Source organism: Dioscorea cayenensis, chromosome 9 (assembly GCF_009730915.1).
Source record: "Dioscorea cayenensis subsp. rotundata cultivar TDr96_F1 chromosome 9, TDr96_F1_v2_PseudoChromosome.rev07_lg8_w22 25.fasta, whole genome shotgun sequence".
In the NCBI taxonomy this organism is placed as follows: domain Eukaryota; kingdom Viridiplantae; phylum Streptophyta; class Magnoliopsida; order Dioscoreales; family Dioscoreaceae; genus Dioscorea; species Dioscorea cayenensis.
This window is the reverse complement of record NC_052479.1, coordinates 26923385-26942294: the sequence shown is the minus strand read 5'-3', so window position 1 is coordinate 26942294 and position 18910 is coordinate 26923385. Positions and strand designations below refer to the sequence as shown.

At 39.8% G+C, this 18910-nt stretch overlaps 1 non-coding gene across 1 annotated transcript; it reads left to right on the top strand.

The window, feature by feature from the left end:
• Positions 1–18551: 18551 nt before the first annotated feature.
• On the top strand, positions 18552–18658 carry LOC120269623. The gene has a single exon (XR_005539269.1). It is a non-coding gene; the product is annotated as a small nucleolar RNA R71 (small nucleolar RNA).
• Positions 18659–18910: the final 252 nt, after the last annotated feature.

Here is an 18910-nt window from a genome sequence, read left to right as displayed (position 1 = left end):
CTTCAGATGTGTATGGGAACTTGCTGGTCTTTTGTGGGAAAGGCCGATGAGAATTTTCAAAAAAATTTTAAAGAAAAATATTTTTATTTCTTGTTTTTACAAAATGTATTTGTTATGAAATGATGATGAATGAATGTCTGTTTTATACATTAATAAAAAAATTAATATATCTTGTTGTTGAATATTTATCATATTAAATTATATGTTTATTCATATTGAAAACAAATAACTAGCTGACAATCTCTTGGCTGAGTACTTGTTTAGAGTATTTATTTCAGAGATAACCCAAATCGAAACATTAAAACTTTACACAAAGTGAGGCCACAACTTTGTGTTGATGTAATTAACTCCATGGTATGCATATTTTTCAAAAAAAAAAACATTGACTCAAATATTTCCATGTTATATTGATATTTCTTGAAATTTTAGTTTAAACAAATTCTACATATATTTACAAAATATTTAATTATGTAATATAAAAATTGATATTTACCCGTATTCCTTAGTAGTTACAAGGATATAAAAAAATGAAAAATTTATTAATTTGTACTAATAGAAAAACATTCAATGTATCTCTACCTGCAAGTTTTTAAATCTGGAGTTATCTAATTTTATAAAAAATAAAACCATTTCTGATGCCTTTTAAAAATAGGAAAAACCAAGCATGTTTTCCAAAATATATATATATATATATATTCAAAATGAGTGCACAAATATGCCTTGCCAAAAAATTTTCATTTCAACTTAGAAAAAAAAAAATAAAACCGTGCCTCACAAATACTCTAACTCTTTGCATCCCCCTTATTATTCTTTTAATATGTTGTTTTACTCGTATTTCTTTATCTGGATTTCTAAATAATAAAATAAAATTTGGCATTTGCATATTTGTATTTTCATTACAATGAGGTATTCCAAAATACCAAATATTCTTTGAATTTATGATATCAATTCATAATATCAAAGATCGAGAGTTCTAATACTATCGGTGACTTATCCATATTTCTTTTTTTTTTTCTCTTAAAAACAAAATCAACTTATATGTGTGTTTCATGATAAATCAACGTGCACTTGCTTGATAAATGTCAAATTCCCTTGTTAAGTTGCAAGATTTTTACAATCAGCCGAATAGATGGATAGAAGTGTCATTATCTCGCATGCTGAAGATTGAGAGTTCAACTTTCTTCCATTAAATGGTTGAAAACTTTATGGTGCTTTTGTTTTGTAGAATGGAGATGAAAATTGAAAGGATAATGGAATGAGAATAATAAAAATGAAAGCTGTGTTTAATTGGCAAACTAATTTATTGGGATGGGAAAAATAAAAAATGTAAATACTTAAATTCAAATGATTATTAAAAATTATACAAAAATATTTAATAAGATGCAAGTTATAAAATAGTTTGCTATTAGTATTGTGTGTGAGGGAGAGGGAGAGGGTGAGTGTAAGTAACATATTTTACACTATTTCAACTTACAACCAAATTTATTTATAAAGTTCGAAGGTTTAAATATCTAAATGGTCCTCTATTATTCAAATCCACCCTTTGAATCCCGCTATTATAATTTCAACCTTTTAGGTCCTTCTATTTTAACATTTTGGCAATCCTAGTCCACCATGTAACAGACTTATCTTTTACTGTGAGGCATTGCTGACATGGCATTTTTTATATTAAAAATTAACAAAAACCTAAAGAAATATTACATTTATTCATGGATTTAGATCAAATCAGATCTATTGGATCCGAATCCATAAGTGTATCCTTATCTCGTTGAAGTTGAGATACAAAGATTTGAGGTTGGAGAGATGGGATAGATTAGGGATTAGGCTGGAGAGGGAGTTAGATTTAAGGCTGAGAACGCAGAGCTTGGTGAGGGGTTTAGGGCATCAATGGGGATAACTCCGATGAGATTCAAGAACTCGAGGACGAGCTTGGTGACCCTTCCCTCGTTGGAACACTCTTTGACATGGGGTAAAGTAGACAAAGGGGAACAGAAGGTCGTCAATGGTGGCACGCCTTCATGGTAAAGGAGTTGTGAGGATCGACGGCGAGCTTGAAGGCGAGCAAAGCATTAGAATCTGTAGATTTGGTGAAATGAGGGAAGAGAAAAGAGGGGGAGGAGGATGAGCAATAGCGGGTGAGAATGCCTGCAATGATGAGAGCTTGGAAGCTCTAAGGAGCTATTTGTTTGCAAGGAGTGGACTGAGAATGGATTAGGAATTGTCCCATTCTGTTGTACTATTAGCAGGTATAGGAATGAGGTATGATTTTTTGAGAAATGAGATGAGGGGAAAACCCTGATCGACATTCATCCAAATTTATTGAGGAATGCCCAATCTGAAACTTGAAATGACCATTTTACCCTAATTTCAATTGTTTTTCCATCCGGGTTTAAATTTTAAAATTTAAAATTAATAATAAGCATTCTTTTATAATAATAATAATAATAATAATAAGTATTTTTTTCATAATAATTTTTAAAATTTTAAAATTAACTATACAAATAAAAAAGATTTAAATTATAACAATAATGATAACATATTACAAATAAAATAATATTATTGGCTAATACACATTTATTTAAAGGCATAAAAGACATTTTCCACATATTTTTTTTTTTTACTTTTCCCATCCCAAATGAAACATTCCCTTCAACCAAACATAGGTTTTTTTCCATTCTTAATCCATTCCCCTTTATTTCTCATTCATATTTCATTCCTCAATTTTATTCCTTACAAACAAAGAGCACCAAATGCCACCAACGTGAGTGACAATGATTTCCTCATGGATTTAGATCCAATAGATCTGATCTCAATCCATGAATGAATGTAATAGTTGTTTATGACTTTTCTTATTTTTTTAATTAAATTTTTTAATATATAAAATTTCAAGTCAGCAATGTCTCACGACAAAAGAGTCGTATGTTACCTAGCTAGTGTATTAAGATTGCCAAAATGTTAAAATAAAAGGACCTAAAAGGTTGAAATTATAATAGGGAGACTCAAAGGACATGTTTCTGAATAATAGAGGGACCATTTAGATATTTAAACTTAAATTGAAATATTGTAGGCCTAAGAAGTTATTTTTACATGTAAAACATGATTTATACCAAACTAAATACCATAAAGTAACTTTTACATATAAAACTTTTTGGGTTACACTTAGAAAATTAAAAATATATATATATATATATATAAAGTTATAAGTGAAAATAAAAAAGAAAATTTAAAATAGATACAAAGATAATTGACTCATTCATTTCAAAATCTAAAAAACAAATAAAAATATAATTCATCAATTAAAAAACTAAATTAAAGAAAAAAAACAAACATATTTTTTATGTACTAGCTAGTTTTGATTAATTTACACCTATATATGTATATATATATATATATATATATATAGGCCATGTGTCAAGGGCGTGCAAGGGTGTAGAGTCGATTTCTTAACATATTGATGCAAGAACCGGTATTGATAGACCAAGAGATCATTGGCTTGATATTTTATCAAATATAATATCGTAATGGACTAAATCATAAATGTTTTTTTAGTATCCTACTTGGTTAATTTTAATGCAAAACTTTTTATTTTATTTTATTTATTTATATTAGAATAATGCTATATAGAGCGAACCGCTCAAACGAACCAGCCCCACAATTGATGTGGCTGGTGACGTGGCAACGGTTCGCTCTATACTTTTAACTTTTTTTTTAATTTAAAAATTAAAAACTTTAATAAAATGAGAGACATTCTCTCTCTCTCTCTCTCTCTCTCTCTCTCTCTCTATGTGTGTGTGTGTGTGTGTGTCTATGCCCTAGCTTTCTTGATTTTATCTTCCCGTCCACCACTACTTTCTATTGCACCCCCGCTCCTGAATGCAGCTTCCCTCTCTCTTTGTGGCACGAGTGCCCAACAGCCGCTCACATGACTCTGTTGTGCCCCCCCTTCTCGATGCCCTTGTCACGCCACCGCTGCCCTATTCTTTCTCATGTACCCACCGCTCCTCTCTCTACTGCACCCTTGCTCCCCGCCGCCGCTTACCTCTCTCTTACAGCACGAATGCACGCCAGCCACTCCCTATCTACTGTGCCCTCAATCCCAGCTCGCCTTGAAATCATGTACATAGGCAATGATGATGCCCCAAAAAATTCTCCCGTGCCCTCATCTCGCTACAACGACGGTGTAGTAGCTTGGATGGCCTAGTAGGCAACCGCTACTTCTATTGTTGTAAAGGGAGGGGGAAGCGTGGGGAGAAAATTTCCACTGTTGAATCTGAGCCTCTTTTTTCATTCTGTTGTTTGATATTTTATATATATTCAGCATGAATCATTTTGTTGCATCATATATTTCTTTATGTCGACGTGGCTGGTTTGCGTATTTGGTTCGCTCTATATAGCATTACTCTTTTAGATGTTCTTGTGTCCATGATGATTTGCCCTATAAAAGAGTATGAAAATTAGGTGCCGTGGCAACTTTAGTTGCAACCCTTGATTTAGGTTTATCTATGTGATAGAATAGAGGGCAAGATCTGAGCCTTTGATGAAACACGAATTCATTCTCATTTTTTCTGAGAATGAATTCATGTTTATAGTCTGTATCACCATTTTTTCCTCTTAGAGACCTGAGAAGGTCCCCTTGCGTATATCCCGCAAGTGCACGGGTTTGTCGAAGTAATAATCCCGGATGAGCGGGTATCGTATCCACAGGGAGTAGGGAATAAAAACACTTAATTTGCTTCTTAGCTATGTGAAAGATGAATAATGATATGTGTGACAATGATTCAATTCTCAAAAGTAAAAACAACAAGTAAGAGAGCACAAGTAAAGGAGAAGGTAAGGCAATCGATAAAGATGGAGTACCCAGATATTGCTCCGCCTAGGACAATCATTTCAAGTGCAAGAACCCTCTATTATACTTCCTAATCAATGCAAGTGAGTCGTGGAAATCCTTAATTACATAGTCCTAAATCTAAGGTCAACTATGCCTAACTCTATACTTGTCCCAGAGGAGAGATTGAATAACCTCTCAACCTTGCACTCGCATAGAATTGCAATAAGTTCTAGGGATTCTAAGTGATAAATCTCTTCCTAATTGTAAACCTAACCCTTTGGTCCAGGTGGAAGGTCCCTAACCACAATTAAGCCCTAAATACTAAGATCACTTCTGCGCTTCACTCCGTTGTACCCGCAACTAAGCCCCAGCGGAAGGTCATCCCTTAGACCATTCACGCTATTGTAGCTGCAAAGAACTTGAGGAACAGAGGTAGAATCTAACACATCAGAGGGGAAAGGGCACGCTCCTGTACCTCTCGACTCATCATCTCAACCCTCTCCAACCTAGCTTTGTCTAACACTCGTGGTGTGTCACTCACTCACAAGGTTACCAACAAGAACTCTCAACCCTAGTGTCACTCTAGGGGAGTATTCACACAATCAAGCATTCAAAGTTGGAACTCACAATAAACATCAATTAATTGAAAGCATAATAAAAAGATTCAAAGAAATAAATACATCCTAGGGTTCACAAATACCCAAATACCCACTAGAGGTTTAGCTCTCCATGGAGCTAAGTACAATCAAAGAAATAGAATGTAAAAGCAATGAATCCATAAAAAAACCCCTCGATAGTCGTGTTGATGGTCTTGTGGAAAGTCCTCTACTCGTCGTCCAAAGATCCCCTTGTCCGGTATAGGATACTCCTCGACGGAAGCTCCCCTACCAATCTTATTCCAAAGAGATGACGATGTCAGAGCCGTAGAACCTCTCCAAAACCCTAGCCAATACCTCTCAAAACCCTAGCCGAAACCCTCTCTCAAGTTGGAGAAAAGATGGAGAAAAGAATACTGAAATCGGGGCTGAATCAGCTTTAAATAGTGCTGGAATCGGGGATCCACACGCCCCTATGGATTCTCTGTTCTGTAGTTTTCTCGGCCTGCTGTGAACAGTGCTGCTACAATACTTTGTTACAGTGCTCTGCTACAGTATTCGGCCTGAAATACTTCCCGAATCCATACTTTCATCGAGGTAACGTAAACGGGCACACGTTCACGTCGTGGATCGATTTGCTTCTTCAATGATGGAAAAGTTGTTGGAGATCTTGTTCTATATGCATAAGTCGGAATGCTTGAGTATGACTGCCCTTGTGCCCCTCCAAATGGTTGTGCTAACTCAAATACGAGGAGGTTGGCACACACTCTAGCATCTCACACCCGACCTATGTCTTCGCGTTTGAACCTTAGCAAGATTTCCTCCAAAATCGGTGCATTATGATCCACATTGGCTTCTTTCCTTCATAATCGGCCTCACAACCCTACCTGTATAAAAATAACATAAAAACACATATATTAGTGTAAAAACCCGAGAAAGGTAATGCTTAACATAAGGAAAGAATGCTTCGCATTCATATCGCACAAACACTTATCAAACTCCCCCACACTTAAGCTTTTGCTTGTCCTCAAGCAAAAATTAAACATTTTGTACATAGATGAAGGAAATATTGGAAGTGCTTAGCCTTAGGTTCACCAAAGTATACAAAGAGAGCATTCTACAAGTAAGGGAAATTTCAACACTGAACATGAAAAATCGAAGGTCTAGCTAAAAACTTGAATCAAGAAGGACAACAAACCGGAAATCGTGAAAGTGTGTGGACTCACTCAAGTCAACCCAAAGTATACTCCTCAAAGCTCTAAGTATAAGGGACTTATTTATCTACAACAAGAAAGCAACACCAATTTCAAAGACGGTAGTAGCTTCACACATTCTCTAAGGTAGCCCTTTCCCAAGCGGCCGTTAAGGTGGCTTTCACACTTTCGAGGTGGTAGCTCTTTCTACCGAAGTGGTAGCTTTCACTCATCCTATGAGATAGCTCTTTCTCTCATTAGGGCATAACTAGTATCCGACTTATGAGAGTAGCTTCATATTTCATAGGTGGTAGCTCTTTTCACCCAAAATGCAAAATAAACAAGAAAACTATTTTGTTCCTTCTTTTCATTTTCATTTTTTTTTCATTTTTTTTTTCAGAATTTAACACAAGAAACAACTATAACTAGTCCCTTTAACATCGAACATGAGTTTCCAAAAGAGTTTAAAGAGTGAGTAGTGCAACGAATGTAAATCGGGCAAAAATTCCTAGAAATTCAAATAAAACTAGAGCATGAAGACATTCAATGTTGAAAATTCTTCTAAACTCAAGAATGCAATCAATGCAACTAAGGTGAACCGCCATTGGCTATGTGAGCATGTATATCAATCAAGAATAATAGAAAAGATGTGTGCACTATGAAACTCCCCCCTCCTCACACTTAAGTTGTACATTGTCCCCAATGTACACATGCAAGCTCACTCATAATTTATATCAATCAAGAATATATGTGGGAGAAGCAATCAAAACAATACTCCCTTGATTCCTAGTGTCACGTTTGATGAAGCTAACTCCTTGGGAGTAGTGTTCCAATGGGTTGTGAAGCTCACACGGCTAAGTGCCGAAGCACCTTGGCCGTGCCCATGACAAAGTCTCAATTCCCAAAATGACAAGACCATATGCTCGCATACATGAGAGGGTTCAGTGAAGCTCAACAAAAACAAAACAACTCAAGTATATAAAAGATAGAGCAATGAATACAACTCAAGACAACAAAATGAAAATAACTCAGAAGGAGAGTCCTTTCTGAGTGAACAAGTCCAAAATAAAGTGCATAAAAGTAAAGAAATGGAAATAAAATAAAATGTCGGTGTCGCGCTCTGGGTCCTATGCTGCTACTGGTGGTGAGGAAATACATGGTAGGTCCACCGGTGCTGGTATAGGTGATGGGGAAGATGCTGGAGATGCCAAAAGGGCCTGAGGAATCCTCAGTCGCAAGACAAATGATGAGGTGACGTTTCACTCTAAGATCTGCTGTAATGCGTCCAAACGTGCCATGAACTCTGTGTACTGAGCAGCCTGCATGGCCCTGATCTCGGCAATCTCTGCTTGGGCCTCAACGACCTCTGTCTGCATCACTCCTAAAGCACTCTCGAGCCTCTCAAAGAGATCATGGGCTCGAGATGGTGAAAACATATGTACGGGGTACGTCCTCTGCCACTAGGGGTGCCTCAGTCTTCATCGATACTGGCTGAGGCTCGGGAGCAGGCTGAGATACCCCTGTCTCATCACCCTCGTCCACAGCTGTCTCTGGAGTCGATAGAACTGCGTAAACCCCTGTCCGAACTCTCCGTACCATCCCCATCAATCTCAATGTCTCCATGCCCAAGGGAGCTGGTATAGTCACCTTCTCAGCCCCTCTAATCGCGTTAAGTAATCCCATACCAATGACTAATCTCGTGATATAGGGGCCAGAGAAAATCACTCCAAGTCTGGCATACTGCCCCTGGTGTCGTATATACTCTGCCAAGATATGCCCTAATTGTATCGGTGTATGCCATACCATCGAGTATAGATATAAAAGCTCCTGTCGGCTAAGCACACCAGTACTGTTGCCTCACCCGCTCACTGATCTACTCAGAATAGTGTGAATGTATCTGTAGCTAGGGCGAGAAAGGCAACTGGCCTTCGAAACCCCAGGCTCATACTGCCCCTGCCCACATAATGCGGTGTACGCACGCTGCGGAGTCAAACTCCAAGGATAATCTGTGGGCAGCTGCTCATACTCCTCTGTCTCAGTATAAGCCGCATCATATAACTCCATCAAGATCGTAAACTGAGTCACACTCAAGCTATGATGCTGTTCGAGGGCTCTGAACTAAATAGTACCAATGTTGCCAAAACTGGAGTATGAGCGATCGAACTCGAACGAAGCTAACACCTCGAGCGTTAGTGTGCGGATGGCCTCTGATTGATAGTAAACGGTCCCAGCTGCCAACTGCAAGCATACCCTCGACTCGTCTGCCATAGCCTCAGCTAACTGAATCTCCTTGAGTGTGATAACGTTAGGGATTCTGGTCTGGCCAAATCTGAGGCTAGACAACCGCTCGAACCTCACCTGATGCTCAGGAATGGTAAAACTCATACTCTCGGGTTCAGGAGATGGCTCACGCGGCCGCTTATCAGCTTGCTTCTTCGACCGAGGTGCCATAATCTGTAAAATTTGAAAGGAAATTGATCAAACAAGTTAATTAACAAATACTGCAGAAATCCACACGGTCGTGCGGAATTTCCGCACGCCCGTGTGGATCCACGAGGCATGAAAATCGCACGGCCGCGCCTCAAAAATTCAAAAATATAATGTACTATTACTTCTAACTCCATTCTAAACGTGAATAATCATTCTAATTGAAGAAACGAAGCATTATTAACTAGATTCATCGAAGAAAATCATGAATTGATGAAGAAAATCAAGAATAAGTCTTACCGACGAGTTGAGATGAGAGAATTTAGATTCGGCCGGAAAACCTCGTAAAAATCCTACCAAATCGGCGCTAAGGGGTCAGGAAATGATGTGAGAGTTCTCTCAGATGAACGGAGGATGTGAAGAAGAAGAGGAACGGCTATTCTTTAAAAAGACATCACGCCTCTTAGCGTTCTGTACATCCGCACGGGTGTGCGGAAATTACCCACGCCCGTGTGTCTCTATAAAAGAATCGCACATGGGCAGTTGTACGCCCCTATGCGCTCTCGGGAAAAACACCCACTGACTCTGAACGTTCTCGCACTGGTGTGCGAAAAATACCCACGCCCGTGCGCCCGACCCACAGGGATAGCCGCACGCCCCTGTGGCTTCTCTAAACATCTGAGAAAATTCTGAAGTGTTCCGCGCGCCCGTGCGGAAATGCCGCAAGGGCGTGGACATTCACAGGTCCAATTCACAGGGGCAAACGCACGCCCCTGTGTCTTCTCAGGATGGAGAGATCTCCTCTGCAGAGATTCGCACAGGCGTGCGGAAATTATCCACGCCCGTGCGAAGTTCACAAGGTCGCCCACAGGGGCGAGTTCACGCCCTTGTGCGCTATCGGGATAATCTGCCAAACTCTGCAGGAAATCACACGCCGTGTGTAAATTACCCACGGGCGTGCGATATTCGCATGGTCGTTTACAGGGGCAGCTGCACGCCCCTGCGTCTTCTCTGGATGAGCTCGCAGTGCAAATCCACGGGCATGTGGAAATACCACACGCCCGTGTGTTTTCTCTGGATGCCTTAGAAAAATTTGCAGGCTCTGCAGAAATTTTCTGAACATGTCTACACACTCTGAGCCTGCCCTATTATGCAAGTTTTACCAATGAAAAACATGAAATAAAGCTCAAACGACCCAACTTCGCCAAATCCACATGAAAACACACGATGAATCCTCAAATCCTAAAATAAAATCGTAGCACAAGCATCTAAAAATCATGACACCAACACTCAACAATTTATTCATGCAAAATACTACATTATTCGACTAAGAAAAACAGGAAACACTTGGGTTGCCTCCCAAGAAGCGCTTGTTTAACGTCACTAAGCTTGACATACCTTGTCTTACCTCACGGGGGCTCATAGATGAATGCTGCCCTCTTACCCATGACTTCGAAGCATGATGAGCACAATCTCTTGAAGGTAGAGGATGTATTATCGGGCTTGGGGCCACCTAGCAATGGTTCATCCAACTTCTTCGGTTCACGTATGTCTCCAACAGCCTTGGAGCGTTTCCGGTGGCGTCTCCTAGCCCTCTTCACTTTCCGAAGCACCTTCTTCAAGATTCCCGGGGTAGATGGTACTTCTTCCGTGAAGGAATTGCCCCCCATTTTATGACATAACTTTTATTTTGTGGTTCGGGGAGTGCATCATTGTGTCTCAATTTCTCAATTGAGGTGATCCCAATTAAAACAACATGATTTGCAATAGTGGGTGGCAACCGAAACTGTACCATTGTTATGGATTTTCAGAATGTATAATGAATGACAACATGTAAACATCTGATGTGTATAAATTTCTTGGCTCCATTTTTTTTGTGGTTATAATCTATGTAAGATGTGGTTTTAATTTTTAAGAATTATACTACGTACGCTGAGATTTTGAGATGGTAGGATTCAATACAGGTGGGCCGATTATATAGTTATACCCGACCATAGTTAAGATCTCAATTTGCTATTTCCATCTCTTACATGGTTTCACACTGCGGCTGGCTTGCGTTAGGTATTCGGCAGATCAATTCATCTTTCGGTGCGGATCAATTCAAACTTGAAGGTCCAAAGATGGAGCATTAGAAGAGGACATTCTTCAGTCTGTATTTCATCTACATGAGGTTTGCTACATAAGTTGCACTCATTGTTGTTGTCTATGTTCAAGATAATGTTGGTTGGGGATGGGAATTGAACATTCCTACAATTTGTATGTTTGTATCCATTGTTATATTTGTTGCTGGTTATTCTTTCTACATCAAGACATTGACAAGATTAGCACAAGTTGTGATTGCATCCATTAGAAAGTGGAATCTTGTTGTTAATCCAAATGAATCTAATTTTCTCTATCAGAACAAGGACCTGGAATGCTGGAATTTTCTCTATCAGAGCAATGTAAATTCTTTTCTTCTTCTTCTTCTTTGTTTTTATTATTTGAAGTTATTTCTGATGCTAAGGAAGATTGATTGATGAAAATGAAAGAATGTGACAAAAAGTGCATTATTTGAAGTGTTTATTTTTCCCAACTCATTCAACCAGAGAAACATCTGATTATTAGCAAACTAAAAGACATAGACTCTGAGCAGCAAAGATAACAAAATCAACAACAACTGATGATACATCTGATTAATTAATTAATCATAGAAAATAAGTGAATGTTTAAGACATAACTAGTCGCCAACATTCTCAAACATTCAGACATCACGTTTACTAAAAAGCAAAGACTCCCGAGGAAGAGTCCTACAAAGTAATGAGAACAAAATTATTAAACAACTGACAAATACATTAGATTCATAAAAACACTAATCCGATTGATTAATCACATGAAATAAGTGAATGTTGTCACACATAACCCAGTCTCAGGCATTCACAAACATTCAATCCTTTGAACAAAAATAAAAAACATCAAACATCACTATTAGTAAAAACAGACTCCTAACAGTGAGTAAAAATTCACCAACATCTTTGTGCATTCTCATTTTACATAGAGATTTAATTCAATGAACCTGGAGGCATAGACAGTCGAAGCAGCAAGCATGGAAAGACAATACTTAACCATGGAGTAATGCACCATAGCCAATTCAACAAAGAAAAATACCATGTTCTCTATATGCATTTTAAGATTCAGACATATTTTAAGAAAAACACCATTGATCAAACAATGAAATGCGTCTTTGCTATCATTCCATACCCTTTTGATATCATGAAAATCCTATTAATCAGTAAGTATTTTTTACGACATTGGGATACCTATAACTAAACAAATGCATGAATAACCTAGAATGAAAAAAACTTAATTTTAGTAGTAGAGCATCAAATGCGTAAGATCATTAACTTCAACACAAAAATTAAAAATGGATAATATATCACAATTTCATATCACCAACAATCTTAATCACTAAGTATTGAATACAAAAATAAATACATACATCTTGCAACTCATCTTAATCAAGATCATTGCATTGGCTTGTAAAACCTAGAGAAGAACTATAATGCATATCTGACACGTCCGAATATGCGTGTAAACCTAGAGAAGGAACATGAAGATGTGGCTGCCTTTGTGCACTTCCAACTAGTTAATTGACTTTAATCTTCTTGGAAGTTGGCACACATCTCCACGTTTATGAATTCCTCTCATGTCATGGTCCTTTGAATTGAACAAGAACTCCCAACATTGTGTCTTTATAGCCTATCTTTGCTTCCTTTTTACTCTTCAAGGCATTCACAACCTATATGCATAAAAGAACACCAAATACACAATATGAGACATAAACCATGGTAAAAATTATGCTCAATGCATGTAAAACATGTATAAAAATATGTCTACTCAAGCACTTATCAAACTCCCCCACACTTAAGTCTTTGCTTGTCCTCAAGCAAAATTAAACATTAAACTCATGGAAAGAAAAGAGAAGTGCTTGGCCTTAGGTTCACCAAAAGAGTACAAGAATAAAATTCTACGATCACGGGAGAATCAAACACTGAGACAAAAACAATCAATGCTCTAGCAAACAATCCAATGAAAAATGAATGTAATAAAATCCAAAAGCATGTGTGTGTGAAAAACTCAACTCATGTCAACACTATATCCACTACCAAGTTCTTATTAACACGGGACTTATTTATAAACAGAAAGAATAGGTAGTAGCTTCACACAACCTCTAAGGTAGCCCTTTCCCAAGATGCCTCCCGAGTGGCTTTCACACTTTCGAGGTGGTAGCTCTTTCTACCAAAGATGGTAGTTTTCGCACATCCAATGAGATAGCTCTTTCTCTCATTAGGGCATAACAAGTATCCGACTTATGAGAGTAGCTACATACATCATGGGTGGTAGCTCTTTCCACCCCCTATGTACAAACAACAAACAATTTCCAATCTTTTTTTTAAATAAAAACTAGCACACTAAAGTCACAAACATAATGAACTAGAGTCTTCATAGGTCTAATGAGCGAGAAAAGTGCACAAAGAGCAATCGGACAAAAATATTCAATAAAATTGGATGAAAACTAGAGCATGATAAATTCCATGTTTATAACCTCAAAAAACTAAGAATTAAACTCTTAACCCTAAGGTGAACCTTCATTGGCAACTAGAGCATGCTCATGAAAACACAAGTAAAAGTCATGTATAAGGTGAACCCTTCCTCACACTTAAGATGTACATTGTCCTCAATGTACGCATGCAAGCACAATAAAAATAATAGAAATGGAAGCATAATTTGTGTGGGAATGCAATTAAAACAATACTCCCCTGAACTCCTCATTAATCGTTTGGTGAAGTCTAACTCATGGGCTTGTTGTATAGGTTGTGAAGCTCACACGACCATGTGACAACATCGCATGATCATGTCTATGACTAAAAAACCATCCACCTCACTCTCAAGGCCATCTGCACGGAATATAAGGGGTTCAGTGAAGCTCAACAAAATGTAAAAGAAAATACGAGTTCATACAAATAACCCTAATTCCCGGCGAAGGATCTCTAACCCCCTACAAGGTTCCGGCGGAGAAATCTCTCAGTCTCACGCCTCACACCAAATATGGTTGCATAGAGTTTAGGGAATACGGAGATAGGAAACACTCAATCGGAAGGGAAATGGGACACTATACTATCTCATGACTCACCCTCTCAACCCTCTTTAACCTTGAAGTTCTAACTCTAATGGAGACCTCTCTCACATCAAAGTAACAAATCATGCGAATCTAATCAACCACAAGGATTAATTAAACAAGCAAGCAATGGGAATACAAGATTAAAACTCAAATCAACTCGGATTTAAAAGAAACATAAAGCAAATCATTACAAAAACATAGATTCTAGGGTTCACATGCCCGAATACCTACTAAGGTTTAGCCCTCCATGGAGCAAGTTATAAAACAATGATTATTACAATGAAAAGCAATGAAAACCATGAAGTAAAACCCCCTTAAATTCGTGATGATGGCCTTGATGGCTCGGCTGCAAGTGGTGCCTCTGTAGCCTCAGCAGGCTCCTCATCGTCCCCAGATGATGATTCTACTAGCGCATATCTGCCCGAGCCTGTACGTCTCACAATGCCCATCAAACGGAGAGTAGACAAACCCAATGTTGCCGGACTACTGACTCTCTCCTCACCTCTGACCGAGCGGATAAGACCCATCTTGAACATAAGACGAGTGATGTAGGTTCCTGCAAACAATGTTCCCAATCGCAAATATTCACTCTGATGACGAAAGTAGTCGGCAACCACATATCCTAAGTGGAGAGGGACTCCATGGACCATAGAGTGGAGGTACAAAAGATCTGTCCTGCAAAGTGAACCAGTACCATCCCCCGACCTGTCACGGACCTACTAAGAATAGCATGGATGTACCTGTGCACCGGTCGAGTAAGCAATGAGGCCTTAGACTGGCCTACGGAATACTAATGACCACCGCATAGATCATGGAAGACCTGGCCCGGAGTGAGATTATAAGGATAATCGGTGAGGAGCTCAGTGTACTCGATAGTATCAGTATAGTTCTGATCGTACAATTCGAGATATATCGAGAACTGGGTCAAAGACATCCTATGCGGCTGACCGAAAGCGCGGAAATGAATCGCATTGGAAACGTCAAAACTGATATCAACTGTGTCACGATCAAAAGAAAATGAGGCAAGAACTTCCAAGGTGATATCTCGCTTGACGGGCTCTTGAATGGAGAATAATCGGTCCTAACCCCCCACACTAATAAGTGCTCTGACCTCCTTAGCAAGACCAATGTCCTCTAGTGCATCCCAGTCGATAAAACGCGACTGTCCAATCTTCGAGTCTTTGGAGACGCTCAAACCGCTGCGATGAGCGAGTCGAGGAAATTCGATTACCAGTGGTGAGGTCGGTTCCCTATCATGGCGAGAACGTTTCTGGGCTAACCTCTTGGTTTGTGGTGCCATAATCTGTGAAGAAAGCACTTAAAAACATCAGTTCGGCATGAATACAATGAAACTGGGCACCACATGCGCAAGAACAGTGAGTCGGAGGAAAAACAGGGCCAACTAGCCTTTTGTTCCGGCCCGCAAGAGCGCGTGGGGACAGACCACGCGCGCGTGGGCGCGTGCTCGGCTTTCGGGCCGAAGCGACCACGCGTCCGCAGCGGGCGAGCCCGCAGCGGCGCGCGGGCTGCACCCTATCGCGGCCACGCACGCGGCGGGCGTGGGCGCTGGCGCGTGGCTGCAGCCGGGCGCGCCTAACCGCGAGCCGTGTGGTGCGCGCATGCTGCTCGGCCAAGGGCCCACGAGGTCGCGTGGGCAAGCCGCGCGACCGCGTGCACGCCGGACTCCGGAGTTTTGGCCGGAGTTGGGCTCCTACACCTCATACAAATCATTCTCATACATTGAACAAGTTTCTAGCATGATTCCCTATGAGAACTATCATAAAAATACCATGAAAACTCCATGAAAATGGCCTTGAAGAACATGGAAAGGGTAGAAGGGAGTGAAGGCTTACCGGAGCAAATCGGAGAAGAAAACTCGGTGTAAACTCCGGTAAATTACCTCTAATCCTCCAAAGAGATGAAAACAATTGGTTTTAGAGATCAAAACTTGAGTTTTATAGGAGTGGAAGGTGGAAGATGAAAGGGTTCTTTGAAAATGGAAGATGATGAATAGTGCCCTTTCATATTCTTATAGGCACACGGGGGTGTGGATTTTCCACACCCCCCGCGTGGGTATTGTACACGACTGCGTGAACATTCCACGCGGCCGTGTGGACTGCAAAATTTCTACAGATAGTCCAGAAAGTGCCTGAAACTCCAAATTAACACCACTTTTTTCAACATTAAACATAAAATTCACCCTAAATTATGTTATACACATAAACAACAATTCAAATCACCGAAAAAATTCCACGAAAACACCAGCGATCAACAAAATTAATCAAGACACACACTCATGAATTTATTTCTGCAGAATTTAAATTTTTGAGTCTAGAAACTAATTAAAAGCTTGGGTTGCCTCCCAAGAAGCGCTTGTTTAACGTCATTTAGCTTGACGTACTTGTTTTTACCTCATGGTGGCTCATAAAGATGAAAACCTCTTTCCTAGCAACCTCCACACATGATGGACAGAAATTCTTCATACTCAAGGAGAAATTTTTGACTATGTTACCGAATGAGGGAATGTCGCGCTCTTCCTTTGTGTGCTTGTCCCCTAGTGTGTTGGAATACTTTCGGTGGCGACGTCTCGACCTCTTGACTCGGCGAAAAATCTGTTTCAAAAATCCTCCTTGAGGTTGCTCATTGAGGACTTGTTTTTCACAATTGATTGTGTCCTCCTCCTCAATATCCGGCCACACCTCATATGGATCTGGATTGAGAAATTCTTGCAGGTACTCATCAGAAATCTCATCATTGACATAAAAAAAAATAACAAGTATCATCAAAGTCAAGAGAGTGCTTCATTGCTTCGGCGAGACGGTATGTGATCTTTTCTTCTCCAATGCGCAATGTCATCTCGCCTTCATCCATGTCAATGAGAGCCTTGGAGGTTCTGAAGAAAGGTCTTCCTAGAATTAATGGAACCTCCGCATCTTCATCGACATCTAACACAACAAAATCTGCAGGAAAAATATACTTGTCAACCTTTACCAAAACATCTTCAATTATACCTCGAGGGTGACGAACGAAGCGATCTGCTAGCTGTAAAGTCATGCGGGTTGGCCTTGGATCTCCCAAACCCAATTTTTGAAACAATGTATACGGCATGACATTAATACTAGCTCCTGAATAGGCCAAAGCTTTTTCTTCCCCCAAACCTCCGATTGCACAAGGTATGATAAAGCATCCCGAATCTTTCATTTTGTTTGGCAGATTCTTCTGAAGCATTGCTGAACAATTCCCTTCTAACACCACAGCCACACTTTCCTCCATCTTCCTCTTGTTGGTCAAGAGGTCCTTCAAGAACTTTGCATAACGAGGCATTTGAGATAACGCCTCTACAAAGGGAATGTTAATGTGTAACTGTTTGAATAGATCTAGAAATTTCCTGTTTTGCACATCAACTTGGTCTTTCTTCAAACGCGCCGGATAAGGGATCCTTGGAGTATGTGAAGGAAGTGACGCAGCTGGCTGCTTCTTGTTATCTTGCACCTTATCATTTCACGTTTCTTGAGGAAATTCAGCAGTCTTCCCAGTGGGGGTTTTAGCTTGAAGAATTTCAGAATTTTTCTCAGTAGTGAGCTCTTCTTGGAGCTCTCGACCACTTCTCAAAGTAATCGCCTTCACTTGCTCCCTTGGGTTAGTCTCGGTGTTACTTGGTAGGCTACCTAAAGGTCTCTCCGCCAATGACTTCGCTATTTGTCCAACTTGATTCTCCAAATTATGTAAAGAAGTGGTATGATTGCGGAGTGTTGCCTCTATGTTTTGGAACCTTGTGTCGGTTGATTGAATAAACTTTGATAAAACCCTTTCTATTTCTGAAACTCTCTCCGGAATCGAAGGTGTTTGCTGAAATTCGGGGTGGAGCAGTGGTCTTTTGCTGCCCTTAATTGCCCCATGAGAGATTTGGGTGATTTCTCCACCCTTGGTTATAGGTGTTGCTATACAGATTACCTTGTCCTCTTCCCGAATTACCCACAAAATCTACTTGTTCACTTGGGGCTGAAGTTGTAATCGAGATAGGACAATCCGATGGCATATGTGAGCCTCCACAACCATCATAACTTGTGATTGCGGCTACCTTTGATGAAGTCAAAGTGTCCAATTTCTTGCTCAATGCTTCTACTTGGGTTGCCAAGGATGTAACCGTGTCAATCTCATGGAGTCCGACCACTTTCTCCTTTTCTTTTGCATTCTATTGATAGCTATTCAAACCCATTTCCTCAATCAATTGTCGGGCTTCTTTGGGGGTCTTGTTTCCCAATGTTTCTCCTGCGGCGGCATCAAGAAGTTGTTTGTTGCTCGAGTTTAACCCATTGTAAAATGATTGAATAACCATCCACTCGGGAAACCCATGTTGTGGACACTTCCGCAAGAGGTCCTTGAATCGTTCCCAAGTCTCAAATAAAGATTCAAGCTCCATTTGAACAAATGATGATATCTCATTACGAAGTTTTACCGATTTCCCCGGAGGAAAATACCTTGCAAGGAAAGCCTCGGCCATTTCGTTCCATGTTATAATCGAAGCTCTTGGCAATGAATGGAGCCATTGTTTGGCTCTTCCCTTTAATGAGAATGGAAAAGCCCTCAAACGAATTGCATCATCCGAAACCCCATTGATCTTCAACATATCGCAAACTTCAAGGAAATTCTCAATATGATTGTTTGGGTCTTCATCCGCTAACCCATTAAATTGTGCGGGCTATTG